The sequence below is a fragment of the Myxine glutinosa genome, chromosome 5, assembly GCF_964187855.1.
Source record: "Myxine glutinosa chromosome 5, kmMyxGlut1.1, whole genome shotgun sequence".
NCBI lineage: Eukaryota > Metazoa > Chordata > Myxini > Myxiniformes > Myxinidae > Myxine > Myxine glutinosa.
In genome coordinates, this window is record NC_136265.1 from 37,319,347 (window position 1) to 37,346,883 (window position 27,537).

General features: G+C 49.5%; 1 protein-coding gene across 1 annotated transcript in view; it reads left to right on the plus strand.

Annotated features, from left to right (window-relative positions):
* The window catches only part of PID1 (phosphotyrosine interaction domain containing 1), a 108,820-nt gene that overhangs the window by 56,279 nt on the left and 25,004 nt on the right, over positions 1-27,537 (plus strand). The window lies entirely within an intron of this gene.

Sequence of the window (27,537 nt, forward strand, 5' to 3'; positions counted from 1 at the left end):
AAGCTTTTCGGTCTCACTATCTGCCATGATCTTTCTCGGGAAAACCACATTTCCAAGCTGGCCTCCAAAGCCAGTCGCCGACTGCGCATCCTCCGTCGTGCGAAGTCCTTCCTCGGCACACCTGAGCTCCTCACCACATACAAGGCTTTCATCCACAGCTCAATGGAATACTGTTCTCCCCTATGGGCCGGTGCTCCTGCCTCACACCGAGCTCGGCTTCACGCTGTTGAAACCAAAGCTTTCAGAATTATTGGAATCTCCCGCGATGAAGCTATCTCTGAGGGCCTTTCACTCACTCACCGCAGGCAGGTAGGTGGTCTTTCTGTCTTCTACCGACTCCTCTCCGGCCTTGCACCCCCAGCTCTCTCTGTGCTCTGTCCCCCAAATATTCCTACAGGTCGCACAAGATCTGCCAGCAACCCTCTGATGGTTAAACTGCCGAAATCTCGGCTCTCTGCTCACCTTCACTCTTTCATTCCTCTTTTCTCCCACCTCTGGAACAAACTCCCTCACTCCCTTCAATCCCACTCCTCCCTCCAGGTCTTTAAAACAGCTGTTCACCACCATCTCTTATCTTCCCCCATCCAAAACCTTGATCTTTTCTACCCCCGCTAATTCACCCCAGATCCACCTTGTTTGAAATTCCAACTTCTTACCTGGAAGTCCTGGCAGTGTCCATATGTTTTATACCTCTCCCACCGCCCCCTTCCCTTGCCCCCCCCCCCCCAAAGCCCTCGCCCTCTCTCAGATCTCTCGATGTCTCCATGTCTCTCGGTCCCTGCTCTCAAATGTTGTGTTTGTGTCCTTCCCCCTCTCTCCCCATCTTGTCTACCGCTCCCGATGTTATATGTTTTATGTGTCGGTTTGTCTTTCTGTGTGATTAATGTTCGCTCTTTCACGAGCCTCGATCTTGTATACAAAAAAAAATAAAAAAATAAAAAAATGTTTTATGATCTTTTATTGATTTTAATTATGCAATTAATCAATCAATTATTGTACACTTCTCCCTTCCAATACAGTCTCTTTGAGCTGCACTGTGGTATTGCCGGGTGCCGCAGGCGCCCCGGCAATGCCACGCTGGAGGATATTTAATTATTTGGCATGGGAGTGGTGTACTGTGAATGCATCTGAACTTGTTTATTTATTTATTTATTTATTTATTTGTTTATTTATTTCTTTATTTTTGTTTCAAAATCTGGGCTCCCGGAAGAGCATTGTGACGCAAGGTAAAAAGGCAATGAATTGCCAGTAAGGAAATGGGACAAAAGTTGGACACTGAGCAAGGGCATGAACGAAAAGAAAGGAGACCGGCGGAGTGACATGAGATGGTGGTGCGCACCGGTTGCTTGAAATTCTGGTGGAGGGAAAAGTGTTATTTGACCATCTAAGGAAAGCAGTTCTATAACCTGGAGGATAGGAATAAAAGATTTGTGGTGTGCAGTAAGCCTGGAATTTTGGAGTTTTGCCACAAATGGGGTTACTGTAAGAATGTGCAGATTCTGGAATTGTTGGAGAGGGCCAAAGAGCTGTGACAGCAGATGGAGTTAGACTGGAAGGGAAGCGGTAAAATAGATAGGCCATTGACAGGTTTTTGCAATTTGAAAGCGACAAGTCTTGCGCCTCTTCCTCAATGTGGGACAGGCCAACATTGTTGAGCGCTACAGCCTATACAGTCACGTGAAAAAGTAAGTACACCCCATGTAAAGTTTTGACTTTTTCAACATATTTCAACATACAGCTATTTGATCTTCATTTCAACAATATTGATAGATAAAGGTGATATACTACAACAAATATCATGAAACATTTACATTTTGTAGTCCATTGTATAATTTAAATAAACATCAATGCAAATTTTGCATGTGGAAAAAGTAAGTACACCCTTGGCTCTAATAGGTGGTATTGCCCCTTTTGGCAGAAACAACCTCAAGTAGGCATTTCTTATAACTGTCTACCAGTCTCTGACATCGACTGGGAGAAATTTTTGCCCACTCCTCCATGCAGAATTCTTTCAGCTGTGCGATGTTTGAGGGGTTTCTTGCATACACAGCTCGTTTCAAATCCCCCCACAACATCTCGATGGGATTTAAATCCAGGCTTTGACTTGGCCATTCCAGAAACCTCCTTTCTTTCTTTTCAGCCATTCCTTGGTGGATTTACTGATATGTTTAGGGTCATTGTCATGTTGCAAAGTCCACCTTCGGTTGAGCTTCAACTTTCCAACAGATGGCCTCACATTATCCTCAAGCACCCTCTGGTACAATGAAGAATTCATAGTGGATTATATGATGGTGAGCTGCCCAGGCCCTGATGCAGCAAAGCTGCCCCAAACCATAATATTTCCACCAACATGCTTTACAGTTGGTATCAGGTTCTTGTGGTCAAATACTGTCTTTGGTTTTCGCCAAACATGTCTTCTGGTACGGTGGCCAAATAGCTCTACCTTTGACTCATCTGTCCAGAGCACATTGTTCCAGAAATGCTGGTCTTTGCCTAGGTGTTCATTGGCAAACTTTAGTCTTGCCTTGATGTTCTTTCTAGACAGCAAAGGTTTCCTCCTGGCACACCTCCCATGTAGATCAAATTTGTGTAGCCTCTTTCTTATGGTAGACTCGTGCACTTTGACATCAACAGTGGCAAGAGTTACCTGTAGGTCCCGTGATGACATTCTGGGGTTCTTAGAGACTTCTTTCAGCATCTTGCGGTCTGCTCTTGGGTTGAACTTGCTGGGGCGACCTGGCCTGAACAAGTTGGCAGTTGTTTGGAATCTTCTCCACTTGTAGATGATCTTCCGGACAGTCGAATGATTGATTTCAAATTGTTTGGAGATCTTTTTTAATCCCTTCCCAGACTAGTAGGCATTGTCTCTCTCGTCTCTCTCGTCTCTCGCTGTCTCTCTCGTCTCTCGCTGTCTCTCTCATCTCTCGCTGTCTCTCTCTCTCCGGCAGTCAATGATAGAGTAACACCATGAACCATTCCAAATGGAGTCTAGTAGGACAGTATAGCTTTCAACCCGCTGAGTGGCAGACAAAACAACTACTACTGCAACTTGGAGAGGGAAAAAAATATGAAGTGCTATTACAAACAAACATTAACTACAAGTTGAACTTTTGAGATGAAATGTAGATTTTGGAGAGGTGATGGTGGGGTGGGAGAGGTGGTTGATGGCATGGCAGTATGTCAGGCTTGCATGTCCCGATTGTTTTCTTTTTGGAGTTGGGGAAAGGTGTAGGAACCAATTTTTTAATACAAGGATAGCCAAGTTGCTGTGACATGCGCACACTCTCCTCTAAGCTGTCTAGCCTGTGTTTGAATCTCAGGCCAACTATAAACGTTCTCTCTGGTGTCTCGCAGGCAGAGCGGAGCATCAATGTGTGTGCCTTCTCTCGGGTGGACATTAAGATGCATGTCCCTTCTTCTGGCGTTAGTTCATGGACATTAAAGATTCCACAGTACCCTTTGTGAAGAGCGGGTGAGCTAAGGACGGCACCAATGCCAAATTCCTGCTCGAACCTCCAGGACACACAGCAGCAAGGGCACAGTCACACCACCAGCAAAAGTGAAAATGCAACCTCAAAGACTCCTGGTTTTGAGCAATGTTTCTTGCTCTGACCTTTTTGCTAACAACATTGTTGCTCATCAGAACTGCAAAAGGTTGTTGAAACATCAATCTCATTGTTCATGCGACACATCCACTTGGTAGCTAGTTGGACTGTCAAACCAAATGAAGCCAAGCTGAGCACCAATGGGGTTTTGGCTTCTCGTTTTATGGCTTCAAGCGCTTTTGTTTTTTTGGAAAATATGAGTTCCTACTTGTTTACCAATCCAACGGGAGAGTGTAGAATGCAAATTTAAAATGGAGTTGTCTGTCCATCCATCCGTCTGTGCTAGTTTTTTGGTACAGCGATAACTTAAGAATGGTTGAAGGAATCTTCGTGAAACTTGGCACAAGTATGTATAGTATAACAGAAGCATAAATTATGCAGAGATGAACTGATTAGATTATGAGGTCAGTAGGTCAAAGGTCAAAAGCCAAAGGTCCCGTTAAGTAAAAATACTGTGTCCCGAGCTAACTTGTGAACCAGTGATGGGATTCTGACCAAACTTGGTGTAAGTGTAGATTATGATGTAAAGATGAACTGATTAGATTTCGGCCTCAAGAGGTCAAAGGTCAGAGTCTGTAATAGGTTTTTGTTAACACGATAAGTTAATAACGCTGAAGGAAACAAAGTTAAACTTGGTACAAGTATATACAATGATGTAAAGATAAACATAATCGATTATAGGGTCAAGAGGTGAAAGGAAGGTCAGAGATCCCGTTAGGTAAAAATTCTGTTAATGCGCTAACTTGTGAACCAGTGATGGGATTTCATCCAAACTTGGTATAAGTATATATATATATATAAATACAGACTTGGCATTTAATATGGAATTTTTTTTTTTTCTTGACTTGGGTTTACTTTCTGAACTCGGTATATCAATCTGGTGAGTTTATTTTACGCTTCGGTGATTTCTTTGTTAAAAGAACCATGTCACTGATTGTCTGTCGCAGCAAGAAGTCAATAAGAGGATTATATCACAGGTGGCATGACAAAATGTACGGACAGGTACATTTGACGATTGGCTTCACAATCGGGTATATAAGGGTTGTTGCTTTCTGTATTAGTGGAAAACAACTGCTGCACGTCTACAAAAGTTATTGCCGCTTCCCCTGGAGATGGTCCGTCAACTCGACAATGCTGTTTGTCATTTAGTGGTGGCTTTACGAAATTCTGGCATGAAACAGCGTGCTATTGCTCGGCAGTATGGCATCACTCAAGGTCAGGTGTCAAAGATCCTGAAACGAAATGCTCAGAGGGGTGTCCCTACTTCAATACCGAGGCCAGGACGTCCCCGCAGAACCACAAGGAGGGATGATCACCAGCTGCACTGGTTAGTCCGCAATGGCCATACCAAGTCAGCTAATCGGCTTAGGGCTGAGTGGCAGCAACTGACAAATGTGCCTGTATCCAGAAGGCTAGTCAACCAACGACTGGTTCAAGCAGGCTATCGTGCCAGGTGTCCCCTGAGAAAGCCATGTCTGACCAGACAACACCACCAGCGCCGATTGCAGTGGGCCAGAGAGCACCGTCAATGGCAGCCAGGACACTGGAATCACGTGATCTTCAGTGACGAGTCTAGATTTCTGGTCTATCGTCAAGATGGCTGCGTCCGAGTGCGCAGGCAAGTGCATGAAGCCTACAACGAAGATTGTATAGTGCCAAGAGTCCAAGCTTGAGGTGGTGGGGTGACCGTTTGGGCTACTTTTCATGCAGGGGGCAAAACTGACCTGGTTGTTCTGAATGGAAACCTGAACCAGTTCAAGCACAGGGCCATTCTGGAAGAAACATTGCTGCCATTTGTTCGTGCAGCCTTTTCGAGGAAACTCTGTCTTCCAAGATGACAATGCATGGCCTCATCGTGCTCGCATGATCCAACACTTTCTTGCTGACCGTGGTGTAGAGCATATGGAGTGGCCTGCCATGTCCCCGGATATGAATCCGATAGAGAACTTGTGGGTAGAATTAACACGTCAAATCGACAACTTGGACCAGCAGCGTGCCTCTGTGCATGAATTGCAGCAGGCTATTGTAACTGCATGGCAAGCGATTCCTGTCCAAACCTTGGCAAATCTCGTGAACAGCATGCCTCAACGTGTACGTGCTCTCCTGAATGCTCGTGGGGGTTACACGAAGTACTGAACTGTAATTTTACTGTCCGTAATCCCAGTCGTAATTTAACATTTGTTTTTGTTAAAAAGATTTTTGGCTAATGTGCAAAATAAAAAGATACTTCTGGAAAACGCACAGAAGTTTAACACAGTACTGTCCATGAATTGAGTTTCATATCAGTTTACATCACTTTCAAGGATCAATTTATTTGCTTCGAAATGTCAAATGTGGTTTTTGTTTCTTTTAAAGGTCACATTAACAAAATCTAGAATAATTACAACATAATTCCAATGAACTTTTAGTTCTAAGTCATCTTGAAAAGTAAGTTCACCCCCACAAAAAAAAATTCCATATTAAATGCCAAGTCTGTATATATTGTTGCGGATTTGAGAATCCTGTAAGTGTTGTAAATATCACCCTCTGTAAATTGTAGTAATTCTTGTAAATACCTCCGTTTTGTGTGTAAAGGTCAAAGGTCGTCCCTTTAGTTAATCCATCGCATGCACGTAGAAAATCATATACCCTTCTAAATAGTTATTTCCTTATTATGTGTATTAGCTTGAGGCTCTGTTTCCCACTAGTTGACTCTGCATTGCACCAAATGACATAAGATAGTTCCCTTTTCAAGTTTCCCCCAATCCTCTCTTCGAAGTGTCAGTGTATTGGGCGGTTTTCTTCACCCCAACCTCCATTACGCACGCGGTCAGCTCGGAGAAGAAAGGCATGTCTCCACCTCGTCATGAGAAGGAGGAGTGAGCCAGCCCCCGATCAACCAACCAAGGATGAGGGGTTTGGCCTGAGAGGGCGGAGAGAGAGCGTTTGAGGAGGTTTGCGAAAGTTCCATGGGCGTGGTTATATAACCCGTCGCCCGGAGCCTCCCACCGGCAGTCCATCGAAGCAGTCCACCGGAGCCCAGTTGAGTCCAATCCAGTTAAGGAGGAGCTGTGAGTCCAGTTGGAGCAGATAACCGAGGAAGCCCCCACAGCAGATGAGTAAGAATCCACCGCAGCTGAATCCACCGCAGCTGAACCAACCGCAGCTGAGTCCACCGCAGCTGGGTGGAGTTGAGCTTTAACGGCGGTCCGACCTGCGGCCGCGAAGCAACGCCGCCGTGCGAACGAAAGTGTGGAGAGTCGGCGGCTGCTCACTCCCGTCCCGGCCGTTCTCCTGCGTCCAGCTGAACCTTCCTCCCCTTTCCAGCCATTCGTTCCTGCCCTCATCCATCCTTTTGTGTACGTGAGTTTGTTTTGTGTGTCTTGTCCCTGGGGTATAAGTAAGCCTGTATAGATAAGTAGAATTGCACTGTGTCTTCTCCTTCTGTCATTATTTTCATTTCTTTCCATCTCCCTTGGTTTCTTTGACTTGTATATAATTAGTAATAAAATCCTGTTATTTCCTACCTTCGTTCTTCTTCTTTATGCTCGTCTGGTCGTCTTTGTGATTTCCCCATTGAACACCTGTGGCACGATTTGGCCAACGTTTAGAATCGGGTCTAGTTTTTGTTAATGGTTCGAGCCGCGGGCTGCTAATCCGCTCGGCAAATAACATCTTGTCCGCGGTCTCGAACGAGGTTGCTCACCTGCCTTGTGGAGGGAGCTGAGCAGCTTCAGGACTCACGTCGGTCAGTCGCAGACAAGGGGATTAATCCCCCCTTGGTAAGGGAAAAAGGGGCCGACGTTGAGATCTGCAACAATATATATATATATATATATATATATATATATATATATATATATATATATATGCATCTACATTCTGATGCAAACGTGAACTGATAAATTTTGGCCAAACATCAAAGGTCAGAGGTCAGGTCAGGTACAAATGTGATACTTGAGAACAGCTGAAGGGATTTACATCAAACCTCTTATGAGTATTACTAGCAACGGTACCCGCCCTACGGGCGGGGCTTCAGTTGGGAGGCCCAAATGAAAAGGCAAAATATCAGAAATTAAAGGCTTTTTTATTTTAAACTATTTATATAAACATCCGTTAAATCATATCACACGCAAATCATCAAAATCTAAACAGTATTTGTAGAATTTCAATAAAAGCCACATCACTGTTCATATCGGTAAATATTATTCCATCGTGTTTGGAAAAACTGGAAAATTGGAAAAATTGGAAATTGGAAAATTGGGAAAAAATTGGAAAAACAATATAGCCTATTTTACTCCAGGGGGGTCCCAGGATTACCCACCCAACATTTTGTTGCGATCGGTTCAGCCGTTTTTGCGGGACCTGGGAACAGACAGACAGACAGACAGACAGACATTTGGTGAATTATAGTAAGATGATGTAATAATGTGGGTGGAGGCATATTGTTCGACCTCACGATGTCAAAGAGTGCTGTTGGAGTTCTCTTCTTCTTTTTTTTGGACACAAGGACGAGACTCGTAGAAGAGCTAGCGATCTCAATGGAGGGCTTAATATACTCTTTCAGAGGACTTGATGGTCGTACTCACATTCTGATAGCACGTACCTTATTATAGACGTACTCACGCTATTATTGTACATGATAAATCGACAATGTAGAGGAGTGGTGTCAGCGATGGCGACTTCCTTTCAACCCTGATAAATGCAAGACTTTTCGTCTTGGGAAAGATACTCTCAACGAGTACTTTCTATGATGTATGGAATTGGGTTTGTAAACGACCCATCTTGCGGTATGAATGGAAAGTTGACATGATATCCCAGATATGTAGCAGACAGCAACAAATTGGAAAAGGTACAGAGAAGGGTAACCAAATTAGTCCCTACCATACATAATCCCCCCTACCAAGAGAGACCTAGACACCTGAATATGTATTTGTACTCTTAAGTTACAGACGCAGGCAAGATGACATGATACAGATTTACCGGATCAGAAAAGGACGAGACCGCATTAACCCCCACGGCCTCTTCACTCCTGCAATTACCAACTCTCCCAGGAGCCATCCCATGAAGGTGTTCAAGCCCTGTTGTAGGTTGTACTTCTCAGAAGTAGTTTCTGTGATGTACTGTACTTTATGGTCATGACCCTACGGAGGGGAAACGGAAATAGAGACAGTGCGCGCTGAGACCTCAAACAGGTGAGTCTGTGTTTTTTGTGCTTGTAACGAAATAGAGCAGGAGCGTATTATATTGAGCCTTTTGAAGACATTACATGGTGTCAGAAGTAAAAAAAAAAATGTCCGGATTGAAGCCGCCAGGACACATATCTTCAAGGAAACGTCTCAAAAAACTAGGAGTGGATTCGGGCCTACAAACTGTATGCATTGGCGGCTGAACTTACAAAGAAAAGTGAGGACATTCAATGTGCCACATTCCTACATGTGGCACTGTGGCAGGTCCACCCGCCCAGGAGATACACGCGACGATGACGTTTTCCTCAGAATAAGAAGACATGATCGGCCCGCTCATTGAGAAATTTCAGGCCTTCTGTGAGACAAGAAAGAACGTGACCGTGTCCCGGTACCGGTTCAACTCCCGCACCCAGAGGAAGGATGAGAACTTTGATAGTTTCTTAACGGACTAACACAGTTTAGCAAAAGACTGTGAATGTGACATGCTGGAGGAGTCATTAATCACGGACAGAATTGTATGTGGTATCGTGGACGACGCAGTCCGTGAAAAGCTGCTTCAAGTGGACAAGCTCACGTTGGAAAACTGTGTCGAGGTTTGCAAAATAAGAGAACTCAGCGCTGAGCAAATGAAAACCATCACTCCTGCCACGGCTTCTGACGTCCATGACATCCAGCGCGCACGACCACCTCCGAATGCTGGTAGAGCCAGAGACTTCCGCACCAGAGGCAACCCACGTATATCATTTGGTGATCACTGACTACGCCAAGACCACCGGCAAACAAACACCCATAGATGCGAGAATTGCACCTATGAACACCATCCTGGCAGATGCCCCGCCGAGTTTGAAAAATGTCGGGTATGTGGCAAGACAGGGCATTTCATGAGGTCCAGTCGGTGCACCGCCACAAAGAATGTGCAAGAGATCCACGCACAGTGCGAGTCACCACAACACCACATCGGTGTGGTCAGCCTCGACGATTAAGAGGAAGCAGGGTTTGATTTTGAGGACCTCTTCATGGATGTCCTCACCGACGGCAAGGACGGTGACCTTGATTGGATGCAGACTGGATTCATCGGTGAGATCCCGGTGACCTTTAAGTTGGACACTGGGTCCCAAGTGGATATTATACCAGAATGCATATTTAATAACTGATTTGATTTTGGATGATAGTAATGTGATGTTGAAATCGTACTCAGGGCATCAAATGAGACCTATAGGACAAACAAGGGCTCGTGTTACATTTGGTAAGGAAACATACACAGTTAAGCTTGAAATTGTGCAAGGTGAAGTGAAACCGATCCTAGGTAAGCAAACTTGTGAGAGGTGGACCTGTTGAGGAGAGAGATGATTGTTGAAGAGGTGAATGTGTGTCGGGTCAGAGTCAGAACTCGTTTGAGTCAGAAATGATGATGCAGCATCACAATCTTTTCAAGGGTTGGGTCGCTTAGAGAAGCATGAGTATGATATTTCACTTTGTGAGGGAGTTTAACCCAAGCAAAACCTACCCCGCAGAATCCCATACATGCTACGAGACAAAGTAAAAGCCGAACTTGAAAGCATGGAAACTTTGGGAGTCATAAAACGTGTGAACGATCACACTGACCAGGTTAATTCAATGACCATAGTAAGCAAACCAGACGGAAAGGTGAGAATATGCCTTGACCCACGTGATCTCAATGCCGCGATACGAAGAGAGAATTTTCCTATGCCAACATTCACAGACACTGCAGCCCGCATGCCGGGGGCGAAGGTCTTTTCGAAATTTGATGCTACGAGTGGCTATTGGCAGCTCCCACTAACAGACGTGAGCTCACGTTTGACCACGTTTAACACCCCATTTGGGAGGTTCCTCGTTCTCACATTTGGTATATCATCAGCGAGCGGGATTTGGCAGCGTGCCATGTCAGATGAGTTTGGAAACTTGGAAGGAGTTCAAATTGTAGTGGATGATATCCTCGTTTGGGGTGAGACCATGGCCCAACACGATGACAGGGTTAAAAAGCTACTTGCACAAGTCAGGAAGTCGGGACTGAAACTGAATACAAACGAAATCGGTCATGCGTACTGAAAGAGCGGAATACGTTGGGCATGTCATTTCGAGCAAGGGCTTATCGCTAAGCCCTGACCATGTCAGCTCAGTGCTTACCATGCCATACCCCATGAGCAAGGCCGAGGTAGAAACATTCTTGGGCATGGTCACATATTTGGGAAAGTTCATCCCAAATCTGTCCGAGGTAACAGCTCCCCTCAGACAATTGACAGAAAATAACATAGCTTGGCATTTTGATAATAAACACGCAAGAGCGATAGACAAGTTGAAGCATCTTATCACATCACCCCCAGTGCTGAAACTTTACGATGTGAACACCCTGTCTCCCTTGCTACAGATGCGTCAAATAACGGATTTGGCGTTGTGCTCATTCAAGCTGATGGGCCGAGAACCAGATGCATCACGAACGCAACTGAGTGGAATTATGTGCAATATTGTTCGCCTATCGGAAATTCCACGACTTCGTCTTCGGGCAGACAACAACGATATACACTGATCACAAACCGCTAGTCAGTATATTCAACAACCCCTACACAAGCTTGGTCCACGGCTTCAGCGCATTCGGATGCATTTGTTACGATATGACCTCGACATACAGTGGAAACCAGGCCGCGAAATGTTCGTCCCTGATGCGCTCGGCTGCATCGTCACGCAAAACCCTGAATAGGCCCTCTGCAGAGTTTGATGAAAAGTTGGAGGTCAATTCCATTCTCAATGACATGCCAGTTTCAGAACCGATAATGAGCCCAGATCAGGCAGGAAACTGGAAAAGACCCAGCCCTGCAGTTGTTAAAGCAGCAGGTTCAGAGGGAGTGGCCCTGTAACAAACACTTGTTGCCGAGGGAGCTCGTGCAGTACTTCCGGTACGGTGACTAGATCGTGAACATTAATGGCATACTATTCCGGGGCAACAGGATACTTGTACCAAAAGCATGCAGGACGAAATGCTTGCTAAAATACACGAGTCGCATCTCGGAATTGTTAAACTTAAGCAAAGAGCGCACACTATCTTGTTCTGGTCCGGCATAAATGGCGAAATCAAGGATATGGTATAAAAGTGCCCAATTTGTCAGGAGAATCGAAAAGCACAGCCAGCAGAACCTCTACTACCCCATCCGATACCCGACCGCCCCTGGTCAAAGCTCGCAGCTGACATCTTCCATTTCGATGGAAACAATTTTTTGGTTGTCGTCGATTACTATTCCAAGTTCCCAGGGGTTCAACGCTTGGTTGACCTCACTGCACACTCGGTGATCAATGAGCTCAAAGCTATTTTTGTGCGATCAGGAACATGCGAAACCAGGCCGCGAATGTATGGGCTGCCTCGTAGCATGTATGGGCTGCCAGACCACGTGAGTGATGACATCATAAATTTATATTCTCTAAATAATTGTTGCATATATCATGCTCAATAAATTTCAAACTGATCAGAGTTGGCGTTGTCCCATAATTATGGCACCAATGACGTCATCGTTAACAACACCTATTCCCCATATGGAGTTATTTACAATGAGCCACGTTTCAGATTTTTTCCATGCTGCGGTTTTGGAGATGTAGAGGTGCAACATTTTAAGGTTTTTCCAAGATGGCGCCTGTAACACATGACCTATGATGTCATGATTATCATTAAAATATTCTAAAGGAGGAGGCGCTCCTATGGTGAAAATTTTGTGTCCATCAGACCAAGATTTGCTGAAAAAAAATTAATAATGATCGGATGGATAAGTGTTGTATTTGTCGAATTATGATGTCATAACGAAGGCACCGATGACATCATCATTGACATATCTTATTGCCCATGGGGAGTCGGTGACAATGAGCCAGGTCTCAATTTTTTCCATGGAGTGGTTTCAGAGATATGGAGGAGCGAATTTTTTCCAAGATGGCGTCTGCCACGTGACCTACGATGTCATAATAATCACTGAAATATTCTACAGGAGGAGGTCCTCCTATGGTGAAAATTTCGTGTCAATCGGATCAAGAATTGCAGAGAAAAAAATTCATTCTGATCGAATCAAGTGTTGTACTTGTCGAATTATGACGTTGAAGGAACTGCGCTCCAACGCGAGTCGAAAGAATTGACGCGACCAAAGACGGAATTCGTCCGAGTTGCTTTATTGAAACAAAACAGCTCAGGTATTCTGACAAGCCCGTTTTTTGGGCAACAATATATATACACATTTATGTCGGGAAGTTTGCCCGGCAAAAGCTATACCGGGCATGCCCGGGTATCAAGGGCGAGCCTTGGAAAGGCGAGTCTGGACCTGCCCGGGCGTGTTTGGCTGCGGCCTGGCAAGTCGAGGCTGGGCGTGCCCGGGCGCTCTGGGCGAGCACTGGAAAGGCGATAGCGGGCATGCCCGGACGCTCTGGGCGAGCCCTGGAAAGGCGATAGCGGGCATGCCCGGACGCTCTGGGCGAGCCCTGGAAAGGCGATAGCGGGCATGCCCGGACGCTCTGGGCGAGCCCTGGAAAGGCGATAGCGGGCATGCCCGGACGCTCTGGGCGAGCCCTGGAAAGGCGAGAGCGGGCATGCCCGGGAAAGCCGAGACCGGGCGTGCCCGGGAGGTTCGGGCGTGCCCGGGAACAGTGAGTCCGGGCATGCCCGGGAGAGGCGCGTCTGGCCGTGTTCTGGCCGGTGCAAGGCGATTATGTACATCCAGCGGTAACCGCTACACATGCCCCTCCAGAATCGACCTTGGTGGTCCTGTCCACCATGGTGAGCAGGTGGGTGAACCCCCGCGAGGGGGGCAGGGGACCCACCAGGTCCACCGGCAGGGTCAATTTAAGGGGGGTCCGGATGACCCGGCCGAAGCGACCCCTGGAGGGTCGTGGGGAGGGGTCTGACGTGGTGGTGGGTGGTCGAGCGGGGGGAACTGTGGACGGGGGGCGGCCTCGCCGCGGAGGAAGGGCCAACCGTGGTGGTCGGCCGACGTCCATGTGCGCCGGTTTGAGGCGGTCCACAGAAATCCGGTCCGGCCGGCCGCCGAAGTCGACGATGAAAGACTTGTCGCCCCGTCGCAGGACCCGGAAGGGCCCGTCGTACGGCGGCCGGAGTGGCCCCCGGTGCGCGTCATGACGCACAAAGACGTACTCCGCTGTGCGAAGCGCCGGGGGGACGTAGGACTGGGGGCCACAGTGGCGGGACGTCGGCACGGGGGCAAATCGTCGGGCGGCCTCCTGGAGGTCCGAGCGCTGGCGAGCGGCGGACCAGGGACTGGTAGCGTCAGGCACGAATTCGCCCGGGACGCGGAGTGGCTGGCCGTAGACGAGCTCGGCGGCGGATGCCTGGAGGTCTTCCTTGGGGGCCGTGCGAAGGCCCAAAAGGACCCACGGCAGCCGGTCGGCCCAACCGTCGTCCTGAAGGCCGGCCATGAGTGCGGCCTTCATGGAGCGGTGAAACCGCTCGCACAACCCATTGGCTTGGGGGTGGTAGGCCGTGGTGCGGTGCAGCGTGACCCCCAACGAACGGGCGACCGCGCCCCAAAGCTCAGACGTGAACTGTGGGCCGCGGTCGGACGAGATGTCCGCTGGTGCGCCGAAGCGCGCGACCCAGGTGGCGATGAACGCCTGCGCCACGTCGGCGGTGGTGGTGGAGGTGAGGGGCACGGCCTCCGGCCACCTGGTGGTCCTGTCCACCATGGTGAGCAGGTGGGTGAACCCCCGCGAGGGGGGCAGGGGACCCACCAGGTCCACGTGGACGTGGTCGAAACGCCGTTCAGGCACGGCGAAAGGTGCCAGCGGGGCCTGGGTGTGGCGGTGGACCTTGGCTCGCTGGCAGGCCGTGCAGGCGTTGGCCCAGTCGCGGATGTTTCGTCGAAGGCCGTGCCAGACGAAACGCGCCGACACCAGCTTCTGAGAAGCTTTCCGGCCCGGGTGAGAAAGGCCGTGGATGGAGGCGAAGATGCGGCGCTGCCAGGAAACGGGCACGATGGGGCGAGGCTGGCCCTGGGAGACGTCGCAGAGCAGGACGGTGCCCGCGAAGGGGATGTCGGCCAGGCGGAGGACCGTGTCCGCCACGCGGAGTGCCTGCACCGAGGCGTCGGTGGTCTGGTCGGCCGCCATGAGCGTGAAGTCCACGCCGAGGTGGACCGCGTTCGCGCTGGCCCGCGAAAGGCAGTCGGCCACGGCGTTGTCTTTGCCGGTGACGTGCTGGATGTCCGTGGTGAACTCCGACACGGCGGAGAGGTGGCGCTGCTGGCGGGCCGACCACGGCTCCGTGACCTTAGCCATTGCGTAGACCAACGGCTTGTGGTCGACGAAAGCCGTGAACGGGCGGCCCTCCAGGAGGTGTCGGAAATGGCGAACGGCCAGGAATAGCCCGAGCAGCTCGCGGTCGAACGTGCTGTAGTTTAACTCGTTCGGCCGGAGTTGCCGGCTGAAAAAAGCGAGTGGCTGCCAAACCCCGTCCACCCATTGCTCATGGACGGCGCCCACCGCGTAGTTGGAGGCGTCCGTAGTGAGGGCGATGGGCACGTTGAGCACCGGGTGAGCCAGCAGCGTTGCTTCGGCGAGGGCCCGTTTGGCACTGGCGAAAGCCGCGTCCATGGCCGCGGACCAAACAATGTCATGCTTGGCCGGCTTGCCCCGGAGGGCCTCGTAAAGGGGCCGCATGAGCTGAGCAGCGCGGGGCACGAATCGGTGATAAAAATTCACCATGCCGAGGAACTCTTGGAGGGCCTTGATGGAACGGGGACGCGGGAACGTGGTGATGGCCTCGACCTTGGTCGGCAGCGGCACGGCCCCGGTCTTGGTGATGCGGTGGCCCAAAAAGTCAACGGTCGTCGCGCCGAAGTGGCATTTGACCGGGTTGACAATTAAGGCATGCTCGCTGAGGCGACCGAACAGTGTTCGGAGGTGGAGGAGGTGCTCGGCGCGGGACGTGCTGGCGATGAGGATGTCGTCCAGATAGACGAAAAGAAACGGCAGGACGCGCAGCACGCCGTCCATCAAGCGCTGGAACGCCTGGGCCGCGTTCTTGAGGCCAAACGGCATCCGCAAAAATTCGAACAGGCTGAACGGCGTGATGACGGCCGTCTTCGGGACGTCGGCCGCCCGGACAGGTACCTGGTGGTAGCCCCGTATCAGGTCAATTTTCGAAAAGATGACCCGTCCCGCCAAACGGGCGGAAAAGTCCTGAATATGCGGGATCGGGTACCTGTCGGGGGTGGTAGCGTCATTGAGACGGCGGTAGTCGCCACACGGGCGCCATCCACCCCCCGGCTTTGGCACGATGTGCAGTGGCGAGGCCCACGCGCTATCGGAGCGCCGCACGATGCCGAGGTGCTCCAACGCGTCGAATTCGGCCTTTGCCACGGCGAGCTTGGCTGGGTCGAGGCGTCGGGCCCTGGCGTAGACCGGCGGGCCCGTAGTGGGTATGTGGTGCTCGCTCCCGTGCCGCACCGCGACGGCCGAAAACGTCGGCCGCGTGAGGGCCGGGAATTCCACGAGCAGGCGAGCGAACTCGTTCGTTGCCGGGAGGGCGCACGCCAGTTCGGTCGGCGCGGAGCTGCTCATTGTGCACGCCAGGGAGCTGAAGGTCTCGGCGTGGACAAGGCGACGTCGTTTGACGTCGACCAGCAGCCCGTGCGCGCAGAGGAAGTCGGCGCCCAGCAAAGCCACGGGGACGCTGGCGGTAACAAAAGTCCATTGAAAGCGCTGGCTGCCAAAGCAGAGGGTGACGACGCATGGGCCGAAAGTGCGTATGGCCGAGCCATTAGCAGCGACCAAAGAGGGGCCGCAAACTGCGTCCAGCCTGTCCTGCTCGGAGGCAGGTATGACGCTCAGTTGGGCGCCGGTGTCGCACAGGAAACGCCGTCCAGACGCTTTGTCCCGAATAAACAGCAAGTTGCCCGAGTGGCCGGCGCTCATGGCTGGGAAAGAACACCGGCCCGGCCATATCCCGACCTGCCGAAAGTGCACGGGGGCCGGCATGTCCGAGCCCTGTGTCCGAACCTGGCGTGGTAATAACACCACGCCTGGTCAGGTGGAGGCCCCGGCCGTCGTGTCGGAAGCGGGCGGTGCGGCGTGGCGGCCGCCAGTTGCACCGGCAGTTCGGCCTCCAACCGCGCAGGGCGCTCGGGCGTCGTGGGCGTCGCCTCGGACGGCGGCGGGCTCCAGGTAACCGCGCCGATGTGCTGGCCCGCCGAGGAGATCTTATCGGCTTCCCTGGCGAGGGCGCGGGAATCCGTGATCAACGTGCCAGCCAGGGCGAGGCGTACCGGGTTAGGCAGCTGACGGAGGAACAGCTCCCGGAACAGGAATGCCGGAGAGTGCTCGCCGAGCAACGAGAGCATATAGTCCATGCGCTCGGACGGGCGCGTGTCGCCGAGCTCGGGCAGGTCAAGCAGGCGCCGTGCGCGTGCTGCCGGTGAGAGGGCGAAAGCGCCGAGGAGGAGCGTCTTCAGCGCGTCGTATTTGTCAGCAGCCGGCGGGTGCTGGAAGAGGCTCAAGGCGCGGGCTGCGGTGGCGGAACCGAGCGCCGCCACAACATGGTGGAAGCGGGTGTCGTCCGCGGTGATGCCTCGCAGGGCGAACTGGGAGTCCGCCTGGGCGAACCAAACAGCCGCGTGAGCCTCCCAGAAGGTAGGCAGTTTAAGCGTCACTGCCGTATCCATGTCGGTAGGTCACCAATGAAGGAACTGCGCTCCAACGCGAGTCGAAAGAATTGACGCGACCAAAGACGGAATTCGTCCGAGTTGCTTGATTGAAACAAAACAGCTCAGGTATTCTGACAAGCCCGTTTTTTGGGCAACAATATATATACACATTTATGTCGGGAAGTTTGCCCGGCAAAAGCTATACCGGGCATGCCCGGGTATCAAGGGCGAGCCTTGGAAAGGCGAGTCTGGACCTGCCCGGGCGTGTTTGGCTGCGGCCTGGCAAGTCGAGGCTGGGCGTGCCCGGGCGCTCTGGGCGAGCACTGGAAAGGCGATAGCGGGCATGCCCGGACGCTCTGGGCGAGCCCTGGAAAGGCGATAGTGGGCATGCCCGGACGCTCTGGGCGAGCCCTGGAAAGGCGATAGCGGGCATGCCCGGACGCTCTGGGCGAGCCCTGGAAAGGCGATAGCGGGCATGCCCGGACGCTCTGGGCGAGCCCTGGAAAGGCGATAGCGGGCATGCCCGGACGCTCTGGGCGAGCCCTGGAAAGGCGATAGCGGGCATGCCCGGACGCTCTGGGCGAGCCCTGGAAAGGCGAGAGCGGGCATGCCCGGGAAAGACGAGACCGGGCGTGCCCGGGAGGTTCGGGCGTGCCCGGGAACAGTGAGTCCGGGCATGCCCGGGAGAGGCGCGTCTGGCCGTGTTCTGGCTGGTGCAAGGCGATTATGTACATCCAGCGGTAACCGCTACAACGTCATAATTAAAGCACCGATGACATCATCATTAACATATCTTATTCCCCAAGCGGAGTACTTGACAATGAGCCATGTTTCAGTTTTTTTCCATGCAGCGGTTTCTGAGATATAGAGGTGCAACCTTTTTTCGATTTTTAGAAGATGGCGCCTGTGCCACGTGACATATGACATCATAATTATCATTTTTAAAATTCTACAGGAAGAGCCGCTCATATTCTGAAAATTTCGTGCCAATCGGACTAACAGTTGCAGAGGAATTTCTTTTCTTCACACTTATCAGATCAAGAGTTGTACTTGTCGAATTATGACGTCATAATTAAGGCACCGATGACATCATCATCAACATGTCTTATTCCCCATGGTGAGTACTTGACAATGAGCCATGGTTCCATTTTTTCCATTGAGCGGTTTGGGAGATATAGAGGTGTAACATTTTTCCAATATGGCGCCTGTACCACGTGACCGATGACGTCATAATATTCACTAAAATGTTCTACAGGAGGAGGCCCTCCCATGGTGAAAATTTCATGTCAATCGGACCAACGGTTGCCGAGAAAATGAATTTTTAAAATGCAGATACGGCACACACTTTACTTTACTGAAATGAAGACACGTACGTACCCGAATGCTCAACCCCGCTTTTCGCTTCGCGAGCGCAGGGTAAAAATCCACAGCCGCATACCGTGCACTATTAGAATACCACAACACCCCCCTGGATTGTACAGACGGGTGTGCCCCAGCAGAGCTTTTGAATGGCCGTCTGCTAAAAAGCAAGTTTTCATTCAGGGTCTTGGTTATGTATTGGGGTGTAGTTGGGGTGGTTTCATTTATTAGCGCTGAGGAAGCGCCTCTAGCGAATGACTTCCAGCCAGTGTAACGCGAATTCCTGTCACAGGAATTCTGAGATCATATAAGTGTGACGTGGCAGTTCCTGATTGGTTCGTGTTGGGGAACCCCTTCTCGCTGCCGACGTGACGTAAATTCGCGCACGCGCACTGGTGAAGCGCGAGATTCGGCCCAAGGTTCTTATTATTATTATTACTAGGGCATGCCCGTACGTGGGTGCCCGTTCCTTGCCAAAAAAAATAATAAACGCTACCCGTACGCTCTACCCCGCCCGTACGCCCGTAAACAAAAAAAACAACGCTCTTCGCTTCCGCCCTTCGCTCTGACTGAATTGGGAGAAATAATGCGCATAAGAAATCGAGAAATTATTATTTTCTCCGGAAGAAATCGAATTACGAACCGTAATGGCGCACGCGCTCGGCTCGGCTCGCTCTCACATCGGCCACGCCTACGCAACAACGCGTTCTGTGATTGGCTGCCGGAAGTGAAGTCTTCACTGTCCGGAAGGTCGCAAATCGCAGTTACGATGAATCGCAAATTAGTTTTAATTAGTTTTAAAACATAGTTTAACGCCAACATAGTTTGCCAACGTGAAATAAATGAATACGCTCTCAAATGTGCCGTCCGAGGCAGAGTCTGTTCGCCACGTTCGGCACACGTGATAGCTCGCTGCTCTCTGATTGGTTGAATCGTTTTTTGGACATAGCTCGGTAACTACTTCTCCGATTAATATGAAACCTTGAAAAGGCACATCCTCGGGTCCCCAGCAATATACCTGGCAAGTTTAAAGTATATCGGACCCGTGGTTGTCGAGAAACAGCGGTCACAGACATACATACATACATACATACATACATACATACATACATACATACACACAGAGATTACTGGAATTATAGATAGATTAGCGCTGAGGAAGCGCCTCTAGCGAATGACTTCCAGCCAGTGTAACGCGAATTCCTGTCACAGGAATTCTGAGATCATATAAGTGTGACGTGGCAGTTCCTGATTGGCTCGTGTTGGGGAACCCCTTCTCGCTGCTGACGTGACGTAAATTCGCGCACGCGCACTGGTGAAGCGCGAGATTCGGCCCAAGGTTCTTATTATTATTATTATTATTTTTGTATACAAGATCGAGGCTCGAACCATGATCGAGGCTCGAAATTCCATGCCCGAACCTCAGCGCAATCCAAGAGGATTCACTTGTTGGATATCGGGCTGTAGCTGTGGTGTTTCAGGGGTCGGTACTAAGAACTGGGAAGTGGCCGTGTGCTGTGTGCAGGAAGGGTGTCGGAGTGAATTCCATTCAATTTACAATGTGCGCCGAGTGGGTTCATCAAAAATGTAGTGGTCTGAGAGGGTCATTAACCAGTGTGGCAGCTACATTCAAATGTAAGGTGTGCACAGAGGGAGCTGCAGATGGAGGAAATGTTGAGTTGGATCTTGGAGATGGCATGAAGCTGGAAGGTGTGAAAACATTTTGCTACCTAGGAGACATGCTGAATGGAGAAAGTGGATCAGACTCGGCAACAGTTGCTAGAGTGAGATGTGCATGGAAGAGGTTTCGGGAACTGAGTGGCATGCTGACGAGGAGGGGAGTGTTGTTGCAGCTGAAGGGAAAGGTGTATGCTGCATATGTGAGAAGTGTTATGATTTATGGGAGCGAGACATGGGTAATGAACGTAGAGCAGCAACGAAGGGTGGAAATGCGAATGGTTCGGTGGACGTGTGGAATATCGTTGAGAGAGAGGAAGACAAATGATGAATTGTGAAAGATGATGGGAATAGAGCCTGTGATGGATGCTGTGAAGAGAAACAGTTTGAGATGGTTTGGTCATGTGTTGAGGAACGATGAAAGTGACTGGTTGAGAAGAGTGATGGAAATGAATGTAGAAGGAAGTAGAGGACGGGGAAGACCGAGAAAGACTTGGCTAAAGATGGTCGAAGAAGAAATGCGGGCAAGGGGGTTAACAAGGGGAGATGTAGAGAATAGGGCAAAATGGAGAAGATTGTCATGGGGACCGCAAGGCTAACCCCCACTCTAGCAGGGAAAATGGCCTTAAAATGCATGTTGTTGTTGTTGTAGATGTGGTGATTTCATTTGTGGCCACCGATAGGTATCGGGGTGCCGTTGGGGTGTTTTCATTTGTGGCCACCAATAGGTATCGGGGTGTAGTTGGGGCATTTTCATTCAGGGTCTCCGTTAGGTATCAGGGTGTAGTTGGGGTGTTTTCATTTTGGGTCTGCATTAGGTATCAGGGTGTAGTTGGGGTGTTTTCATTTGGGGTCTCTGTTAGTTATGGGGGTGTACTTGGGGTGTTTTCATTTGTGGCATTGGTTAGGTATCGGAGTGTAGTTGGGATGTTTTCATCCCGGGTCTTGGTTCCGTTGACTACCTGATGGTGCGTAGGTGAGATAGGGGGCACCTCCGGGACACAAAGGTGATCCCGGGGGAGGAGGCTGTTTCACAGCACCACTTGGTTGTCTGCGACATGGGGGTGAAAGGTGCGAGGAGAGCTCGGCGGGTGAAGTACCAACCGAGAATGACGGTGTGGAGGTTGAAAGAGGCGACAGTAAGGGAGGCATTAAAAGAGAGGCTGAGTAGGGTAGAGGATGATGTGGTTGAGCTTGAAAGTGGTTGGATGTCAATGAAAGGTAGTCTGTTGGGAGCCGTTGGTGATGTATGTGGATGGACAAAAGGACCACCGAGGCACTCGGAAACATGGTGGTGGGATGATGAAGTTGGAAAGAGGATTGACGAGAAGAGGAAGAAGTTCAAGAAGTGGCAGAAGGCGAAGTGTACGGGAGCAGAAAAAGCAGAGCATGAAAGTTATAAGGCAGCCAAGAAGGCTGCAAAGAAAGGTAGCAAAGGCGCAGGAGGCATGTAGGAAAATGTTCGGAGAACGCTTGGATTCGGAAGAGGGTCAGAGAGCGGTATTCAGGATTGCAAAGCAGATAGCGAAAGAGAGGTGTGATGTGATGGGGGTGAGTTGCTTGAAGGATGCAGTGGGACAAATCGTTGTGGACCCAGATGGAATTAAAGGAAGAAGGAAAAGATATATGGAAATGCTGTTGAATACAGAGAATGAATGGGATGGCAACATAGAGAGTAACCCAGTTTTAGGACCCACAGAGAAGATAACTGAGAAGGAAGTTGAGGAAGCGATAAAAGCAATGAAGAGGAGAAAAGCGGGAGGGAGTTGTGGGAGATATGTTGAAGGCAGCAGGAAGTTGGGGTGTGAAGAGAATGACAGAGATCTGTAATCTGGTGGTGAAAGAAGGCCGCATTCCAGTGGATTGGGAACTGAGTACCCTCGTCCCTTTATACAAGGGGAAAGGTGACCCTCTGGGGTGTGGCTCGTACCGAGCGATAAAGTTATTGGAGCATGGAATGAAGGTATTGGAAATGGTGTTGGAGAGGAGTATAAGGAAGAAGGTGAAGATTGACGAAATGCAGTTTGGATTTATGCCAGGAAGAGGAACGACGGAGAAAGCATTCAATAGGGTTCCACGCGAAGTATTGACATGGGCATTGAGGAAGTTAGGAGTGGAGGAATGGTTGATCATAGTCGTGATGGCAATGTACAAAAGAGCACGCACAGCTGTAAGGACGAAGGACGGGAACAGTGGTGAGTTTGAGGTGAAGTTGGGAGTGCATCAGGGTTTGTACTAAGTCCACTACTATTTGTACCTGTGATGGAGGTGCTGGCTCAGAACGTAAAGGAGGGTTTACCGTGGGAGTTGTTGTATGCAGATGATCTGGTGTTGATTGCGGAAAGTATGGATGGACTGAAGGAAAAATGAACAAGTAGAAGGAATGTATGGAGACAAAAGGTCTGAAGGTGAATATCGGAAAGACGAAGGTGATGGCAAGAGGTAAAGCATGTGGTGAGGTGGAAAGAACTGGGAAGTGGCCGTGTGCTGTGTGCAGGAAGGGTGTCGGAGTGAACTCCATTCAATGTACAATGTGCACTGAGTGGGTTCATCAAAAATGTAGTGGTCTGAGAGGGTCATTAACCAGTGTGGCAGCTACATTCAAATGTAAGGTGTGCACAGAGGGAGCTGCAGATGGAGGAAATGTTGAGTTGGATCTTGGAGACGGCATGAAGCTGGAAGGTGTGAAAACATTTTGCTACCTAGGAGACATGCTGAATGGAGAAAGTGGATCAGACTCGGCAACAGTTGCTAGAGTGAGATGTGCATGGAAGAGGTTTCGGGAACTGAGTGGCATGCTGACGAGGAGGGGAGTGTTGTTGAAGCTGAAGGGAAAGGTGTATGCTGCATATGTGAGAAGTGTTATGATTTATGGGAGCGAGACATGGGTAATGAACGTAGAGCAGCAACGAAGGGTGGAAATGCGAATGGTTCGGTGGACGTGTGGAATATCGTTGAGAGAGAGGAAGACAAATGATGAATTGTGAAAGATGATGGGAATAGAGCCTGTGATGGATGCTGTGAAGAGAAACAGTTTGAGATGGTTTGGTCATATGTTGAGGAACGATGAAAGTGACTGGTTGAGAAGAGTGATGGAAATGAATGTAGAAGGAAGTAGAGGATGGGGAAGACCGAGAAAGACTTGGCTAAAGATGGTCGAAGAAGAAATGCGGGCAAGGGGGTTAACAAGGGGAGATGTAGAGAATAGGGCAAAATGGAGAAGATTGTCATGGGGACCGCAAGGCTAACCCCCACTCTAGCAGGGAAAATGGCCTTAAAATGCATGTTGTTGTTGTTGTAGATGTGGTGATTTCATTTGTGGCCACCGATAGGTATCGGGGTGTCGTTGGGGTGTTTTCATTTGTGGCCACCAATAGGTATCGGGGTGTAGTTGGGGCATTTTCATTCAGGGTCTCCGTGAGGTATCAGGGTGTAGTTGGGGTGTTTTCATTTTGGGTCTGCATTAGGTATCAGGGTGTAGTTGGGGTGTTTTCATTTGGGGTCTCTGTTAGTTATGGGGGTGTACTTGGGGTGTTTTCATTTGTGGCATTGGTTAGGTATCGGAGTGTAGTTGGGATGTTTTCATCCCGGGTCTTGGTTCCGTTGACTACCTGATGGTGCGTAGGTGAGATAGGGGGCACCTCCGGGACACAAAGGTGATCCCGGGGGAGGAGGCTGTTTCACAGCACCACTTGGTTGTCTGCGACATGGGGGTGAAAGGTGCGAGGAGAGCTCGGCGGGTGAAGTACCAACCGAGAATGACGGTGTGGAGGTTGAAAGAGGCGACAGTAAGGGAGGCATTAAAAGAGAGGCTGAGTAGGGTAGAGGATGATGTGGTTGAGCTTGAAAGTGGTTAGATGTCAATGAAAGGTAGTCTGTTGGGAGCCGTTGGTGATGTATGTGGATGGACAAAAGGACCACCGAGGCACTCGGAAACATGGTGGTGGGATGATGAAGTTGGAAAGAGGATTGACGAGAAGAGGAAGAAGTTCAAGAAGTGGCAGAAGGCGAAGTGTACGGGAGCAGAAAAAGCAGAGCATGAAAGTTATAAGGCAGCCAAGAAGGCTGCAAAGAAAGGTAGCAAAGGCGCAGGAGGCATGTAGGAAAATGTTCGGAGAACGCTTGGATTCGGAAGAGGGTCAGAGAGCGGTATTCAGGATTGCAAAGCAGATAGCGAAAGAGAGATGTGATGTGATGGGGGTGAGTTGCTTGAAGGATGCAGTGGGACAAATCGTTGTGGACCCAGATGGAATTAAAGGAAGAAGGAAAAGATATATGGAAATGCTGTTGAATACAGAGAATGAATGGGATGGCAACATAGAGAGTAACCCAGTTTTAGGACCCACAGAGAAGATAACTGAGAAGGAAGTTGAGGAAGCGATAAAAGCAATGAAGAGGAGAAAAGCGGGAGGGAGTTGTGGGAGATATGTTGAAGGCAGCAGGAAGTTGGGGTGTGAAGAGAATGACAGAGATCTGTAATCTGGTGGTGAAAGAAGGCCGCATTCCAGTGGATTGGGAACTGAGTACCCTCGTCCCTTTATACAAGGGGAAAGGTGACCCTCTGGGGTGTGGCTCGTACCGAGCGATAAAGTTATTGGAGCATGGAATGAAGGTATTGGAAATGGTGTTGGAGAGGAGTATAAGGAAGAAGGTGAAGATTGACGAAATGCAGTTTGGATTTATGCCAGGAAGAGGAACGACGGAGAAAGCATTCAATAGGGTTCCACGCGAAGTATTGACATGGGCATTGAGGAAGTTAGGAGTGGAGGAATGGTTGATCATAGTCGTGATGGCAATGTACAAAAGAGCACGCACAGCTGTAAGGACGAAGGACGGGAACAGTGGTGAGTTTGAGGTGAAGTTGGGAGTGCATCAGGGTTTGTACTAAGTCCACTACTATTTGTACCTGTGATGGAGGTGCTGGCTCAGAACGTAAAGGAGGGTTTACCGTGGGAGTTGTTGTATGCAGATGATCTGGTGTTGATTGCGGAAAGTATGGATGGACTGAAGGAAAAATGAACAAGTAGAAGGAATGTATGGAGACAAAAGGTCTGAAGGTGAATATCGGAAAGACGAAGGTGATGGCAAGAGGTAAAGCATGTGGTGAGGTGGAAAGAACTGGGAAGTGGCCGTGTGCTGTGTGCAGGAAGGGTGTCGGAGTGAACTCCATTCAATATACAATGTGCGCTGAGTGGGTTCATCAAAAATGTAGTGGTCTGAGAGGGTCATTAACCAGTGTGGCAGCTACATTCAAATGTAAGGTGTGCACAGAGGGAGCTGCAGATGGAGGAAATGTTGAGTTGGATCTTGGAGACGGCGTGAAGCTGGAAGGTGTGAAAACATTTTGCTACCTCGGAGACATGCTGAATGGAGAAGGTGGATCAGACTCGGCAATGGTTGCAAGAGTGAGATGTGCATGGAAGAAGTTTTGGGAACTGAGTGGCGTGCTGATGAGGAGGGGAGTGTCGTTGAAGCTGAAGGGAAAGGTGTATGCTGCATGTGTGAGAAGTATTATGATTTATGGGAGTGAGACGTGGGTAATGAATGTAGAGCAGCAACGAAGGCTGGAAAGGGTGGAAATGCGAATGGTTCGGTGGATGTGCGGAGTATCGTTGAGAGAGAGGAAGACAAATGATGAATTGTGAAAGATGATGGGAATAGAGCCTGTGATTGATGTTGTGAAGAGGAACAGGTTGAGATGGTTTGGTCATGTGTTGAGGAAGGATGAAAGTGACTGGTTGAGAAGAGTGATGGAAATGAATGTAGAAGGAAGTGGAGGACGGGGAAGACCGAGAAAGACTTGGCTGAAGATGGTCGAAGAAGAAATGCGGGCAAGGGGGTTAACAAGGAGAGATGCAGAAAATAGGGCAAAATGGAGAAGATTGTCATGGGGACCGCAAGGCTAACCCCCGCTCTGGCAGGGAAAATGGCCTTAAAATGCATGTTGTTGTTGTTGTTGTTGTCTTGGTTCCGTATCGGGGTGTAGTTGGGGTGTTTTCATCTGGGGTCTTGGTTTGGTAACGGGGTGTAGTTGGAGTGTTTTCATCCGGGGTCTTGGTTAGGTATCGGTGTGTTGTTGGGGTGTTTTCATTCGCATCCACATTCATAATGCGAGATTGTGATGTTTGCTTTGGCGCATTCTGCCTGCTGGCAAATCCATGCGTCTGGAATTCTTCCAAGACGTACGATACATCTGGAATTGTCCTTCCACCTGGAATGCTTAAAAGAGTACAAAGAAAAGTTTCATTATCCCGCCCTTATTCTGTGCACACCACAGAACTCCTGGCCCTACTCTATGTAGCATTTTGTGCATCTTTATAGTTTACTGAAGTTATAAAATATTCTTCTTCTTCAATACACCTTTAACTACCTCCACATTGAAATTCCTATTGGCATTGAAAAATATCTAATGCATGTTTACCCTGTGGGTATTCGGGTGCTCTTAATTCCACATGAGCTTGAAGATCCTTCATATGTAGGGTCGCCACATGTGCAACTGTCCTTTTGCATTTACTTGCATTTACTTTTGCATTTGAAGTTACCGGAGGCATTTTGTTTTCGGGATGTCTGTCCGGCTGTGCTTCTGTCCGTGCGTGCGTGTGTCTGTCCATGCATCTGTGATAGGTTTTTGTTCTCGCAGTAACTTCACAACGGCTGAAGGAATCTTCGTCAAACTTGGTGCCGGTATATATAATGATGTAAAGATGAACTGATTAGATTTTGGGTCACGAGGTCAAAGGTCAGAGGTCATGTTAGGTAAAATTCCTGTTACCACAATAACTTGTGAACCAGTGAGGGGATTTTGACCAAAGTTGGTACAAGTATGTATTATGATGCAAAGGTGAACTAATTTGATTTTGGGGTCAACATGTTAAAGGTCAAAGGTCAGAGTCTCAAATAGGCTTATAATTTGAGAATGGCTGAAGGGATCCTCGTCAAACATGGCAAAAGAATATATTATGATTGAATGATTAGATTTCTGCATGAAAGGGCAAAGGTCATGTCAGGTAAAAATGTGATGCTTGAGAACAGCTGAAGGTATCCAAGTCAAACTTGGTACCCGTATGTATAATGATGTAA